The sequence below is a fragment of the Canis lupus genome, chromosome 17 (assembly GCF_011100685.1).
Source record: "Canis lupus familiaris isolate Mischka breed German Shepherd chromosome 17, alternate assembly UU_Cfam_GSD_1.0, whole genome shotgun sequence".
In the NCBI taxonomy this organism is placed as follows: domain Eukaryota; kingdom Metazoa; phylum Chordata; class Mammalia; order Carnivora; family Canidae; genus Canis; species Canis lupus.
This window is the reverse complement of record NC_049238.1, coordinates 31625755-31641380: the sequence shown is the minus strand read 5'-3', so window position 1 is coordinate 31641380 and position 15626 is coordinate 31625755. Positions and strand designations below refer to the sequence as shown.

The window sequence follows — 15626 nt, the reverse complement described above, 5'->3', positions numbered from 1 at the left end:
TTATCCTTATCTCTACATCTCTAATTCTGGTGGCCTCTATAGACCTCTAACTCTTGGCATGTGCTACCTCAGACAAACATATCCCATATAAAATTTATATAAAGAAAAGGACCTCATGAACCTCTCTCTGTCTTAGATTTTTTTTTTTTTAAGATTCTATTAATTTATTCATGAGAGACACAGAGGCAGAGACATAGGCAGAGGGAAGGGAGAATCAGGCTCCTGTCTCGATCCCAGGACCCCAGAATTATGCCCCGAGCCAGAGGTAGACACTCAACCACCCAGGTTCCCCTGTCTTAAATTATTTCAAAAATAAATTCAGGGATCAGCAGTATGCATTTATGGTCACTAGCATTTTTTTTAATTATCAAAGAAATCATTAAACCTTAGAGTTGATTATATTTAAACTACAGATTCATGGAGTTTCAGGCAATAGTCCTTCATTTTATCTCAGAGACTTGCTCAACATCACATAGCTCCACAAACAAAAGGCTTAATCTGGGTCCCTTTCCCAGGTGGGTAATCCCCAGTGTGTGTACTGTAAGATACAAATAGCGTATTGCAATCTTTATTGAAGAGAAAATGAGAATCAGCACTCTAAAATACCATTCAGCTCCATAGGATCCCAGGCTATTCTAGCCCTGTTCTAAACAAATAGAAATTTGTAGATTTTATAAGCAAAGCCAAATTTTCAAATAAGGGAATCAGGCAAATGCAGCAGCATAGGAAGTATGCTTGCTAAAAAAAGAATGTGCCTCTTCTTATCTCAGAAATACTTCATATACATTTCTTAACTTGAGAAGTCAAGCTAAATTTGATTAAGCACATTTCTACATATCACACGAGCCTACCACTAGTATAGAAGAGAGTGGAGACCAAAAGAAATGCCACAGATTTCATGGTGTGATTCAGTTTCTTTCCAAATGACACTTCCTTTGAAAAGGCATATATTTGGAATTTGCCTTTTAGAAAATGCTTCTTCTCAATTTTCAAATATAATTCTGGTGTAATTAACCTAATCTGCATTTCAAAGCTTCTTGAGCTGAGCTTTCCACCAAGCACGAGATCTCTGTTTATGGACCAGAATAAAGAACAGTATATTGAACACAATCTGGAATGGTCAACATGCTGGTAGCCATAAGATGACAGCCTCCATACATCACCGAAGGCATAATCTTTCCAAGGTGGCTTATCAGGCACCTGTTCATCCTTGTTCTGTCCATGTTCAAGTGCCCAATGGACATTTTGTTGTTTTACAAAATCTGCAAAGTAAACAGAAAAGATGCTGAGAAAAAGCAGTAGACAAGAAAAAAAAAAAGAACCTTTCTGGAAGGTGAACATCAGGATGAGATCTACTTAAAACGCTTACATCCAAGGCAGCTATATGATGTGGAAATAGCTAATTGCTTGCTTAAGACATTTCAGAATCTGGACTTTACTAATCCAAAGCAAAGCATTTCTTTTGATTTGACACTGGACATGGTGCTGGGGAAGAAGAAAAATGTGGAGCCATTGGCCAATGTTCTAAGTTCTTCATACTCATATGTCTCAGAAATAATAAAGTTGCTGTATTTACAGGGAATGCATCAGAGATTAAAATAGCAGAAGAAAATGGAGCTGCTGTTTGAGGAAGAGCTAATCTGATTCAGAAGATTTTGGATGATGAAATTCAATCAGACTTTTATGTAGCTGTTCCAGAAATAATGCCCAAGCTTAATCCATTAAAGAAGAAAATGGAAAAAAAAAAAAAAAAAAAAAAGATTTCCAAGACTTGGAATTCCATTGCCTGTGACATCCCCAAAGTTCTTGAATTATTTAAAACTGGACATGAAATTAAGGTAGATGAAGAAAGGAAGAGCATTTTCAAAACCAAAAAAAAGCAATACTAGATATGTCCAGTTACCAGATAGCTGCCAATCTGCAAGCAACTGATCTGTTATCAATGTAGGCACAGATGCCTGAATTTGGGACCCTTTGTGGTAGGTGCTTTCACTGGAATTTTGTTACTAAGGATTGAGCCATTGTGGCCTAAAGGAGTAGAGACCAAAGAAAGCAGCAGTGAAGCTGTCTACAAGTGTCACACTAGGAAATTTTCAGTGGATTAAGAAGCAACAGAGCGGCACCTGGGTGTTTCAGTGCTTGAGCAGCTGCCTTTGGCTCAGGGCATGATCCCAGCATCCTGGGATAGAGTCCTACACCAGGCTCCCCACAGGGAGCCTACTTCTCCCTTTGTCTATGTCTCTGCCTCTCTCTGTGTGTCTCTCATGAATAAATAAATAAAATCTTAAAAAACAAAAAGTAACAGAAAATTATAAAACTGTATAATTTAGTGTCTTGTTATTTCTTGATCATCTTACTTAAAAATGAATTTTAATGCTGGAAAATCTTATAACACTTTAAAAAGTAAGAAAATAAAATGTTCTCTGTGTCTGAAAGAAAACAAATATGTCTTGAATTGTTAGATAAGATTTTATTCTTCAAATATTTACATGAATTATTTGGGTTTTGTATAGATGGAGCTTTGAAATATTCAAATTCCTTGAAATATTTTATTATTTATGATTCATATTTATGAAACCCTGTAGGATGTACCTTTCTGTGGAAGTGAAGATTCAGTTCAATTATCTTTTCTTCAGTACAGAGGGTATACAGAGCAGAGTCTGGGTAGTGGAGGAAATGCAAAGATAAGGAAGCCAGTCTTGAGAGATTTTACCCATAAGGGGAAATACAAAGAGATAAAATACTTGTAAACCACAAGTTATAGAGGTTCTAAAAAGAAAGAGATAACTGTGGACAGAAGCTAGAGGAAAAGCTTCAGAGAGAAGCTGGCGTTCCAGGTGGGTTCTAAAGGGCTAACAGGAGTATCACAAGTAGCGGGATAGTGAAACGAGGGCTAAGGCGTCAACTTGACTCTTGCATTCTTTTTCATTTACGAAACTCCTTTTAGATATGATAGCCATGCAGTCATCTTCCCAGTGCAGTGTCAGTTCCTTTGATCCAAACCTTGCTTCTGCCTCCCCACTGGACACATTCTGACTATCCCAGGAGCCCCATTCCTGTTTTGTTTTGTTTTTTTAAAGATTGTATTTATTTATTTATGAGAGACACACAGAGAGAGGCAGAGACACAGGCAGAGGGAGAAGCAGGCTCCCTGTGGGGAGCCTGATGCAGGACTCAATCCCAGGACCCTAGGATCACAACCTAAGCTGAAGGCAGATGCTCAACCACTGGGCCACCCAGGTGCTCCCCAAAAGCCCCATTTCTGAGGGTTGCCCTGAATACTTTCCCCCTGTTCTCTGAACAGAGACCCCCCTGTTCAGCAATCCTGCCTTCACAAGCAGCCCAAAAGAAGCAGTGTAGAGAAGTATTCACAATCTCCTCAGAACCCCCATCAGATACCCATTTTCCCTCTCTCAAGTTCTGCTTGATGAAAGATGCCATCCCAACTAGAAACCTGGCCACAAATGTGGCCATGTGACCACATCCCCACTTCCAATGTTTCCATGACACCCCAAGTGATGGTCCTTAACTTGGCGTAAAAAGCTTTTCTGTCCAGCTTCAGATCTCCCCTGTTCCTCACTCACAGTTACTCTTTGTAGACCCTGTCACACACACAGACAGACAGACACACACACACACACACACACACACAGGCATCATGTTGTTTTGCTCATGCTTCCCCCTCAGTGTAGAATACAATCCTCTTCTCCCTGGGTTGCCTAAGTAGTTCCTACTCATCCTTCAAGTCTCAGCTTGAATGAATTTTCTTTTGATAGCTTCTTGCTCTTTCTGATAAAACCTTTTAGCTTTTCTAGACTGAACCCATCACTCAGATCAGCACAGCACATCAATCTTGATGTTTCGTCCATTCAACAGAGGATTCTTCCTACTTTGGGGAGGGAGAGGGAATAATGCTATGAATATTTATGTTAAGTCTTCTTTTTTTTTTTGGTGGGGTGTCTAAAATAATAAATTCTAACACAAACTCATCAAAATATTGCTACATTTAACTTTTCTGTTTCATTGGGAAATCACCGAAACTGCCTAAAAGAGGAATGATAAGGGATGGAAGCAGACACATAGGGCAATGGCAAAAAGAGAAAATTCAAGGAAAAAAGATCAATAGAATGTGTAATTAACTGGCTCTGGAGAAAATAGGAGGAATCAAGGGTGGGTATGAGTTTGAGCCTTAGAAACTAAGAGAAAGATAAAACTATGATGGAATTTGGAAGGTTCAAAAGGGGAAGGAATTTTCTTTTAATTTTAGATTGTTGAAGTATAATTAACATATGATGTTATATTAGGTTCAAGTATACAACAGTCCACAATTCTATACATCACTTAGTACTCGCCACGTTTAGTGTAGTCACCATCTGTCATCATACGGTATTGTGACAATGTTAATGACTATACTCCCCATGCTGTACCTTTCAGCTCTGTGACTTATTTATTCCATAACTGGAAGTTTGTGTCTCTTAATCCAAAAAGGAAAGGAAATTTGATGGGACAGCAGGACATCAAGCAGATGTACCACAGCAAATTTATAGTTATAGGGGCACCTGGGTGGCTCAGTGGTTGAGCATCTGCCTTTGACTAAGGACATGATCCCTGGAATCGAGTCCCTACATCAGATTTCCTGCAGGGAGCCTGCTTCTGCCACTGCCTATGTCTCTGCCTCTCTCTCTGTGTCTCTCATGAATAAATAAATAAAATCTTTTTAAAAATTTATAGCTATAGGACACAGCAGGAATAATATCCTAGGGAGATGACAGGGAATCATTTTAGAGATTACCAAAGTTATGAGAATGATTAAAAAAGAGAGGGTACGGGTAGCCCGGGTGGCTCAGCGGTTTAGCGCCGCCTACAGCCCAGGGCCTGATCCTGGAGACGAGGTATCGAGTCCCAAGTCAGGCTCCCTGCATGGAGCCTGCTTCTCCCTCTGCCTCTGTCTCTGCCTCTTTCTCTCTCTGTGTGTCTCTCATGAATAAATAAATAAATAAAATCTTAAAAAAAAAAAAAAAAAAAAAAGAGGGTAAAACCAGAGTGCAAAGGCCGTGGCCTTGTGAAACACCTACAGTTACAAAATGAGAGAAGGAACTGAAGGTAATTAAAAAAAAAAAAAAAAAAAAGGAAGAGTCAGAAGAGAAAGTGAAATAAGACAGTGGAGCATTGTATCAGACAAAGGAAGAGAGGGATAAATGAAGAACAGTCAACACTATTGGATACTGCCTCAGGGTGAAGGAAAATGAGGACCAAAGAAAAAGCTGTTCAATTTGGTGAGTGGTGACTTCAGACAGTGGGTTTCCAAAGAAAGGCAAGAGAGGAAGGTAAGTCACAGACAGTTGAGAAAAAACAGGAGTGGACTTCTAGCCCCGTTGGTGCTTGGAGGACCACTCCAATCCAGAATGATAGTGATAACAGATGGAATATAAAATGGGAGAACTGTTAGGCATGTTCACACTTAAAAACACCTCTGCAGCCCAGAAATGGAACAGAAACAATATGCTGAGTGGCTGAATTCTGCCAAGAGCAAACAGAAGCATTCAGGAGCTGGACATCTCCATGAGAAGCAGAAGATCCATCTGAAATCAAGGGCTGGGATCAAGAGTCAGGAGCTGCCTAGGGCTACAGGCTTGTAGAAACCTACGTACATAGGGAGGGTGGAAGAATCCGTCGCAGTCTCATGGCCAGAGTCCAATCCCAGAGAAGAAATTGGATGTGTAATACAATGCGATAAGATCAAGGTCTGGCCTGAGAGTCCCAGAAACGAGATGGAAATAACCACAGAACTACTAAACAGGGAAGGTTAAGTTCAGAGGAAGGAAGAAGGGAAGCAAGGAGGGAAGGTGGGACGGAGGAAATTAGTGCTAAGAAAGAATACCCAAAATAGAAGCAACAACATTGAGGAGAGTTCACTCCAGACTAAAAATGGAAGGAAAGCTTGTAAGACAAAGAAAAGAAATTGGAAATTTATATATTGAAAGATTGAAAATATTGAAAGAGGTTTAAATACAGTGGCATGGAAAGCCCTTGATTTTCTCTCTCCAGCATCTGTTTCCTTTTTTCCTAATGACAGCACTCCAATTTTCCTTGGAGAACCAGACTCACTCCCTGTCTATGTGCATATTCTAACACCCTAACTAAGATGATTGGCTCAGAGATGAGCATGTGAGCAAATCAGTGAGTTAGAACCAATCCTTATATTATTTCTGGTAGCAACACTACAAAAGAAGTACGCTTGCTCTGAGTATTGCTGAGAGACTAGGATGTAAGCCTGGAGCTTCTCTGGCAGACTTCTTGTCACCACACAGGGAGATCCTGCCTAGAAAGGGAGTCAAGATAGAGAGAAGTACCCTTGAGAGGTGTAGAAAGCAAGACCAAAATCTAATGACATCTTGGATCCTGTCATATTGGCTTCTTATCTGCTAAGTGAGCCCATGAGTTTCCTTTTTTGAGTAAGTTGGTTTGAATTATGTTTCTGTTATTCTTACCTGAAAGATTCTAGGCAAAATAAGAACAAAGAGACATAGCTATTTCTATTTGCAGATAACATGAGCAAGAAAATCCAAGGAAATCCTAGAATAACATACTTAGAAAATCCAAGAAAATCAACTGAAAAACTTTCAAGAACTAATGATGCAAGGTCAAATGCAAAAAAAAAAAAAAAAAAAAAAAAGTCAACAAACTGATCATTTTAAGAATATAAAGTGTGATAAGAAAAAAAACAGATTCCATTTACAACAGCAGCAAAATTAGAAAGTAGTCACCAGTAACGCCATATCTTGCAGATATGTACAAGAACTGGAAGAAAAAGATATGACACTTAGACAAAGGACCTAAATAGGAGGACTTAATGTTGTCAAGATAACAATTGTCCCCCAAATTACTCATAAATTCAATGTATTTCCAAAAGAACAAGGATTGATCAATAGCTCAATGGAACAGAAGAGAGAGCCCGGAGACAGGTTCAGGTATATGAGAATTTAGTACATTATAAAGATAGTATTTCAAAACAATGAGGAAAAAAATGGACTCTTCAATAAATGATGTTGAGGGATGCCTGGGTGGCTCAGCAGTTGAGAGTCTGCCTTCAGCTGGGGTCATGACCCTGGATCCTGGGATGGAGTCCAGCATCAGGCTCCCCGTGGGGAGCCTGCTTCTCCCTCTGCCTATGTCTCTGCCTCTCTCTCTCTGTCTCTCATGAATAAGTAAATAAAATTTATTCTTTTAAAAATGTATTTATTTTAAAAAATAAATAAATGATGTTGAAACAATTGGATATAAAAATAAATTAAGTTACTTTTTTACATCACGTGTTTTATTAAAATAAATTCTAGATAAATTTAGGTAGGAAAACAAAAATATTATCAAACTTAAAAGAAAATATATAGAAGACCATGTTTATGACCTTGGGAGTAGGGAAGATCTCCTAAAACAATATGCAAAACTCAAAAGCCATAAAGAAAAGGATTTAAAAACTAAATAAATTTTACTTTACTAACACTTTAAATTCGTTCAACAAAAGAAGCTGGAAACGAAATTAAAATTCTAGGTATAGACTGCACGAGCACATTGTAACATATATAGCAATGGACTTGCTTGTTCATGTCCTCAAAAAAAGATAAGCGGAATAGAAAAATGGACAAAATATATGATAGGCAATTCACAAAAGAGGAAACATAAATGACAAACATTTGAAAAGATGCTCAGTCTCATCAATTTGTGGGGAGGGAGAATGCAAATAAACACAAGAGGATACCATTTTTCACACATTTGACTGGCAATAAGCAAGAAAGATCGATATCCAGTGTTGGCAAGCATTCTGGGAAAGACGTGCTGTCTTACACCATTGCTGGAAATATAAACTGGTCAAGTTGGGACCCCTGGGTGGCTCAGTGGTTTAGCGCCTGCCTTCAGCCCAGGGCGTGATCCTGGAGTCCAGGTATAGAGTCGAGCATCAGGCTCCCTGCATGGAGCCTGCTTCTCCCTCTGCCTCTGTCTCTGCCTCTCTCTCTCTCTCTCTCTCTCTCTCTCTGTCTCTCACGAATAATAAAATAAATTTTTTTAAAAAAATAAAAAATAAATAAACTGGTTGAGCATTTTTTTGGAGAGCAAATTGAGCAGTGGTCCTTCCAACTTTAGATGCATCTATCTTTTGACTCAGCAATCTCACACTTTGATATCTACCCCACAGAAATACTGTGGGCAAAATATGTGGGCAAAAAGAAAGCAGGCACAAGATTGTTCACTAATATATTAAAAACTTAGAGCAACCTAAATGATCTTCAAAAGAGAGACGGTTGAATAAACAATGATGCATCTGAGTTACATAAGAGTATGCGGTGGTTAAAAAGAATTAGAACACACGGACACAGAAAAATCTCCAAGAGACATGGCTAAATTAAAAAAAAATTGAGGAACAATCCACACTATCTGATATGCAAAATTCCCTCTCTCTCTCTCTCTCTCTCTCTCTCTCTAAAATTGTGTGTTTGAGTATACATACAGACTCATATGTAAACAAATATATAATATACGGGTAAATAATGCAGATATATAAATATCTGAACAGATACAGTCCAGATTGAGCTCAGTGTTTGCCCAATGCAGGAACTGAAATGGAGGTGGGAGGAAGGGTAGAAAGAAAAATGTTTTATTTATCTGTAGTGTGTGATTTTCTTTCTTTCTTTCTTTCTTTCTTTCTTTCTTTCTTTCTTTCTTTCTTTCTTTCTTTCTTTCTTCTTTCTTTCTTTCTTTCTTCTTTTTTTCTTTTTCTTTTTCTTTTTCCTTTTTTTTTTTTTTTCAAGATTCCTTAGCTTTACAAATGTAGGTCTTCATTCTGTTTAGGAAAAGACCTTCCCCTTTCTAAAGTCCTGCTCCCAGTCAGGCGTCTGGGCCCCTGCACTGCATTCCAGACTAGCTGCATTCCTGGTGTAGCAGTGAGTCAGCCCATGTGCCCCGGGGCCAGGCCCGGGTGCAGCAATTCTGTGCTTCACTCCTGTGTCAACATTCAGAGGGACATGGACCATGGGCAAATCCGTTTCAGTTCCTTTCTCATATCCAGCTCACTTTTGGAACAGATTATCACAGAATGAAATGAGAATGAGGGTCGAGCAAATTGCCACTCCATAGGCTGCCTCCTCCCACCCTCTCAGTGCCTGTGGGAACCAGCCAAACCCGTCTGGCAGTGGGGAGGTGGAGATTTCAGGGGAAAACACGTGTGGACTTTGGGCTGTGCTCACAGCAAAAGGGCAAGCTGGGGATACCATTGCTGGAAATTTCTAGCGTAGTCGTGTTCTTCACCCATCTAGCAGACTAGACAGTTTTTCTTGCACTCTTTTTGGATAATTGTAGGGCACACAAAATGGTCCTTCACCTCCTGATGCAGCTCTGTAGAGATGAATTGGGCAAGGGGAAGCAGAATGCTGTGAACAACCTCCTACAGAGGATGCCGGGGAATAAATTCCTTACTTACCGGTTGGTGGCATCCTGAAAGGAGAGGAAGTCGGCACATATAAAACAGCTGTGTAAATGATAAAGCTTACAGGGTACAACTAACCTCATCATGCTACTTCCTAAACCCTGGATTCCCTCCTCCTTTCTCCTCTTCTACCCCCAAAATAATCTAAAACAATCATCAAACTGGGGGAAAGGCAAACCATTCTGGGAAGGAAAAAATAGCAGCTGCTCTAGATATCTTTTTCAGAGTTTGGCTAAGATGAAGTTATTTCTCATTTTCTTTTCTTCTTGGCTGCCTTGACAGCCCTTCAGGATTTCAGCTGGCTCCAAGCACAGCTCAATAAAGATTATTCTGGAGAGGTTTCATATTCCTAAGATTCCTTACATTTCTTTCTTTAATTTAGGAAATGAGGTTGAAAAGGCTGAAAAACAGCCCAGATTGCACCATTTCCTATGCAAGTTTCTTGCAAAGCAAGCTGTGCCTCCCTTTCCAACAAGAATAGAGAGAGGCAGTTCTCAATGGAAGGTGGGTGGTGGGTTCTTTGGAGCAGCGCTAGGACTATTTGTCTTTTGAAAAGGCCCCAGCAGGCCCAAAGGCTGTCTGAAAACTTTTTGTAAAGAGGGGAAGGGGTAAAAAAAAAAAAAAGGAAACTTTTGTGTCCTCCACCACTGAAAATGCCAGTAACTGCACTGTGGAATTCATTCATTCACCAAACTTGCACTTTGCACCTGTGTGGCACCAGGCTCTGTTCTAGATGCTGAGAGTAGAGCAAGGAAGACAACCAAGTGTCTGATCCCTGCAGGGAATTGCTGTGCTAAAGGGTGCTCCACCAGAGAGGGCTGGAGGAAACCCTTCCCCTGGCTGCTTCCTCTCAGCTGGAGCATGCTGTTCCTTCCCTCCTTTAGGCTCTCCAGTGCCTTCCTCCTCCTGCATCCTTGGTTTATTATACCCTTCACCTTTCCCCTTTATAATCACATGTCCCTTTGTAAACATCAAAGGAAAATCAGCAGGACTGGGGAGCTGATGAAAATTAGGCCTATGACTCAGAAGAGGAAGTTTTTCTATTTTTCATTTTTAAAGCTCTCTTCTCAGAAGAACCTAGGAGCCTTTTCTTTATGTGTATAGTTTGTCTCCCCTTTCCAGAGATTCCTCAATTCTGTTCCTGTTGTCAAAGTCTACTTTCAACCATCCACTGCTTTTGGCCTACATCTTACCTGGGCCCTCCAGGTAGCCTGGAAATCACTTCTTGTTTCCTTATGCAGCTCTGGTGTTTTTCATCCTTCATTTGGTCTATTTCAAAAAAAACAAAAACCTCTCCATATTCCTCAGAGTTCCCGACCCACATCCTATCCCAACTTCCAGGCTTGTGCAGTTAGCCTCAGCAAATGACAGTGCTCATACTTTAGTGAGAAAATACAAACAATCAGAAAAGGACTCCCTTGGTTTTCAATCACTTCACTTACATAGATTGATTATTTGTGCCCCCTCACCCCAAAATTTATATGCTGAAACCTACTCCCCAGTGTGATGGTATTTGGAGGTGGGGTCTTTGGGAGGTGATTAGGTTGCAAGGGTAGAGCCATCGTGGCTGGGATCAGTGCCCTTATAACAGATGCCCCTTAGAGCTCTCCCCACCCCTACACCTAAGGACACAACAAGAAAACAGCCAAAAAGCATGCTGTCAGGAGACACTGAATGTACCATGCCTCAATCTTGGATTTCCCAGCTTCCAGAATTGTAAGAAATAAATTTCTGTTGTTTATAATCCACCCAGTGTATGGTATTCTGTTATAGCAATCTGCCCCTGCACATATTTTTCTCCATCTTGCACAAAGAAAGGGCATCCTTTCAATTAAGGTGAGACCCTGCACCACATTTCTGCAGCTACCCCATTAATCTTCTCAGGGAGAGTACTCCATCAGTTACCTCCCCCCCACCCCTCCATTTCTTCCCCTCTCCTGGATCCTTTCCTTTGATCCATCACAAAACCCTGGCCTTTCCTCATATGAACTTCCTGCTAAAAGCTGGTCCAGAAACATCCAAGGACGGACAACAAATAAAAGGGAACCAGGATGAGGGCTACATGAAAATACCTACTGTTGGATCTTTTGGAATCACCCTTTATGTCTCTCACCTTCTACTCATATTCTACTTTCTGAGGTGTCTTATCAACTATCTAATCTTTCTACTGAATTTTTAATTTTGCCAATCAGACTTTTCATTCCCAAAATTTCCTCATATTTCTGAACATTCGTATTATAGCATCCTTGCTCTTGTTTTACTTGGTAATAGCTTCTCAAATCTCTGAAAATGCTAATTAGAAGTTGTTGGGGTTTTTAAAATAAATTTATTTCTATTCCCTAAATTATTTCTCTGTGAGATCTTCATCATTAGGCATATGCTGCTGATTACATGCAGTTATATTGCTATTCCAGGTCACGTTCCTCAACTCCAGGTTTGTATCTTTAATTGCCTAATGAATGACTCTACTTGGACATCCTAAAACACCTCAAATTGAATTCCTATTTTCTTCCAAGCTTTTTTTTTTTTTTTCTTTTATCTCAGTCAATGGCACTACCATATCATCAGTTACCCAAGTAAGAAACCTAAGAGTAATTCTTAACTGGTCCTATTTTTCCTCACCTACATCAACTACGTTAATTCCCAAAGATTCTATTTCTTTAATGTCACTCAATATTGTCCTAATGTTTCCAACTTGTTGAAGAAACATAGGTGGTATAATGGCTAGAATCTCTCCATGCATTTAACTGCTCCATCTCAGGGAAGGTGGAGTGACCCATGATTTGTACATTTGGAAAGGGTAAATTGGGCATGTTCTGAGCCACTCTTTATTCTCTCGACTGCTAGCTGCAGGGAAACATTACTTTTTTAAGTTAATTTTATTTATTTATTTATTTATTTATTTATTTATTTATTTATAATCTCTACACCCAATGTGGGGCTCAAACTCATGACTCCAAGATTAAGAGTTGCACACTTTTACTACTGAACCAGACAGGCACCCCTACAGGAGCACACATTCTAATAGTCATCCAGGTGCACCATGCCCCAGAGGATGTCCCAGAGGATGTCACAGGTTTGGCTGCCTAGGAAGCAAATACTGAGATATATATTATGCATAGGAGGTTTATTAGGCAATACTCTCAGGATCAATACTTGTGGAGGGAGGAGAAGGGAAGGGGAAAAAAAAGAACAGAAAGGGCATGGAAAGGTTAGGATGAAAAGAATAGGAGTGGGAAGGAGAGGAGAAGGAAAGGGAGGGACAGGGAGTGAGGAGGGGAGGGGATGAGAGGGGAGGGGAGGGGAGGGGAGGGGAGGGGAGGGGAGGGAAGAAGCAAGATTGAACAAAGGGAGAAGTTGAGTTGAGGTTCAGTACCAATAAAGGCTTCAGGTGACCCTGAGGGGGATGGCTCCAAAGCTTAGATGACCTTTCAAAGTTGTCTCAGATAGGGGCTAGGGGACCATGACTTTATATTCCCACTCTGATCTGTCATTGGATGCCAGCCACCCCAGGAAGGGAACATGACTTTGGGCTAGTGGTTCTCTATAGCCAAGGCCATCCCAAAAGAAGGCTGCTAGCTGATGGTTTTCGCAGCACTCCCAGTAGCCAGGGGAATACATCCTTTATTTCTGAAGAGGCATCCAGGTGGCATACCACATTTACCTCAGAGGGGCCTGCCCTGATCCAGGGGTTTACTTTGCATCTCATTTGGCTTTCACACTCAGCTAAAACCTCCATCATTGTGTTTTCAGCCAAAAATGGCATGTTTTGGAGTCTATCTGCCAATCGTTTATAACTTTTTTTTTTTCAATCGTTTATAACTTAATTTTCTCAGAAACCTAGACTGGGACAAGGGATATTTCTCAATATCCTTCCCACTGCTCCCCAAGATCAGGCCATCTTTATCTCTTTCCCGGACTATAGCTGTTTCCTCTCTGACCATCTGTCCTATGTCCATTATTACCCCTCTCTGTTTTTTTGTCCACAGTTTAGCCAAAGGGATATCCCAAAAACACACATCTGATTATCTCACTCTCATGTTTAAAACTCTTTCCTGGGGTGCCTGGCTGGCTCTGTCAGGAGAGCATGCAACACTTGATCTATGGGCCTTGTGTTTGAGCCCCATGTTGGGCATAGAGATTACCTAAAAAACAAAAGAGCTCTTTCCTGCTTTCCCCTTACCCTCAGGTATAAGGTCTAACCTTAATAGAACTGAGAAGACCAATAAGATTTGCTTTGACCTCCGTAGTCTGGTCTGATTCTCTTAGGACTTCCTCATCCTCCACCTCTGTACTCAATGCTCCAACAAGAAAAATTTCTTTCAGTCTTCATCAGCTTGCCAATGGTTTCCTGACTTTGTGCTCTTTAAATATTTCCTCAGATTAGAATGTATCGAACTGTTTCCTTCTCCAGTCTCTTTCATGTGAATGTGAACATCTTGGGAGCTGTGTTGTTACAGAAGGCATTCAACAAATATTAAATGAATGCATGAATGTATCTAGAGAGGATTTATGGCCTGTTACATGCTTATTTATTAGCAATGGCCACTACACATGGGAAAATGCTTAACTTAAAAAGACACTCTGAAACAAGAACATAAAATTTTTCATAGAAATTGGCAGAGTTGCTAACAATAATACTTAAGGCTAACAGGGGTATGGCAAAATGGGCACTGATACCAAGCAAGTATCAGAAAAGCATTTTGGCAATATGTAACAAGTCTTAAGATACTTAAACCATGTGCTCTAATAATTGCACATCTAGAGATCTATCCCATCTAATCAGAGATAGAAGTAAAATTTATACACAAAGTATTCATTGTAAAATGTTTTTCTCTTGTACTCTTATACTGTCCATATGTTTCATAATGGGCATGTTTTAATTTAAAAATCAGCAAAATTTCAGTAAAATGCTGGTAGGGTTAGAGTTGGCATTACCACTTGTGGGAGCCAGCCTCCAGAATAGGGCAATGGTTGTTGCTTCCTGGTATTCACACCCTTGTGTAGTTTCCTCTCACACTGTTACAGAGTTGATATGTGTGACAAATCGAGTATGACGGAAGTGATGACACACAACTTTCAAGATTAGGTTATAAAAGACTCTACAGCATCCATGTTAGTCTCTGGGTCTTCCTCTCAGATCATAAGCTTTTGGGGAAAACAAGTTGCTATGTCATGAGGGCACTCTGTGAAGAGACCCAAATGGCAAGTCATTGAGGCCGTTTGACAAAACCACACAAGTAAATTCGAAAGCAAATCCTCTGGCTCAAGTCAAGCCTTCAGATGACTATAGTCCCATGACATCTTGACTGAAACCTTTTAAGAGACCCCGGGTCTCCTAGTTAAGTTCCTCCTAGATTTTTGATCTAAAGAAACTATGAGATAACAAATGTTTGTTGTCTTAAACTGCTACATTTTTAAAAAATATTTTATTTATTCATGACAGACACAGAGAGAGTGAGAGGCAGAGACACAGGCAGAGGGAGAAGCAGGCTCCATGCAGGCAGCCCGATGTGGGCCTTGATTCCAGATCTCCAGGATCACACCCTGGGCCAAAGGTAGTGCTAAACCACTGGGCCCTGGGGGCTGCCCTAAACTGCTACATTTTGTATAAGATGATCAGCTGTCCAGGTTTTACCAGGACTGAAGGGTTTCCTTGGAATACAGGATTGCCAGTGCTAAAATCAGAGAAGTTGGGCAAACTGGGATAGTTGGTTACCCTACTATTTTTCAAATACAGCCTTATTAAGATATAATTCACATACCTTAACATTTGCCCATTGAAATCTCAGTGGTTTTAGTGTATTCAGAGTTGTGCAACCATCACAATCCAATTTTAGAACATGATAAAAAAAATTCTGAAAAAAAAAAGAAAAAAGGAATCTTATGCTCTTTAGCTATCATCCCCAGTACTCCCAGTCCTAGGCAACCACTAATCTACTTTATTCTAGGCACTCTAGTTTTGAGAGTAATTTGTTGTGTAGCAGTGAATAATAAACACAAGGCTATGGATAGTGGGATAAAGAATGCTGGCTTTTTCATTACTCTTTTACTATATACTTTTCTAAATTGTGCAAATTTTCTACAATAAGCATATTTTCATTTACTATAAGACAAAGGTAGTAATATTCTGATTTATTGGAAA

At 40.1% G+C, this 15626-nt stretch overlaps 1 pseudogene; it reads left to right on the top strand.

The window, feature by feature from the left end:
- Window positions 1-1142: 1142 nt before the first annotated feature.
- Window positions 1143-2156, top strand: LOC100683467 (annotated as a pseudogene).
- The last annotated feature ends 13470 nt before the right edge of the window (window positions 2157-15626 follow it).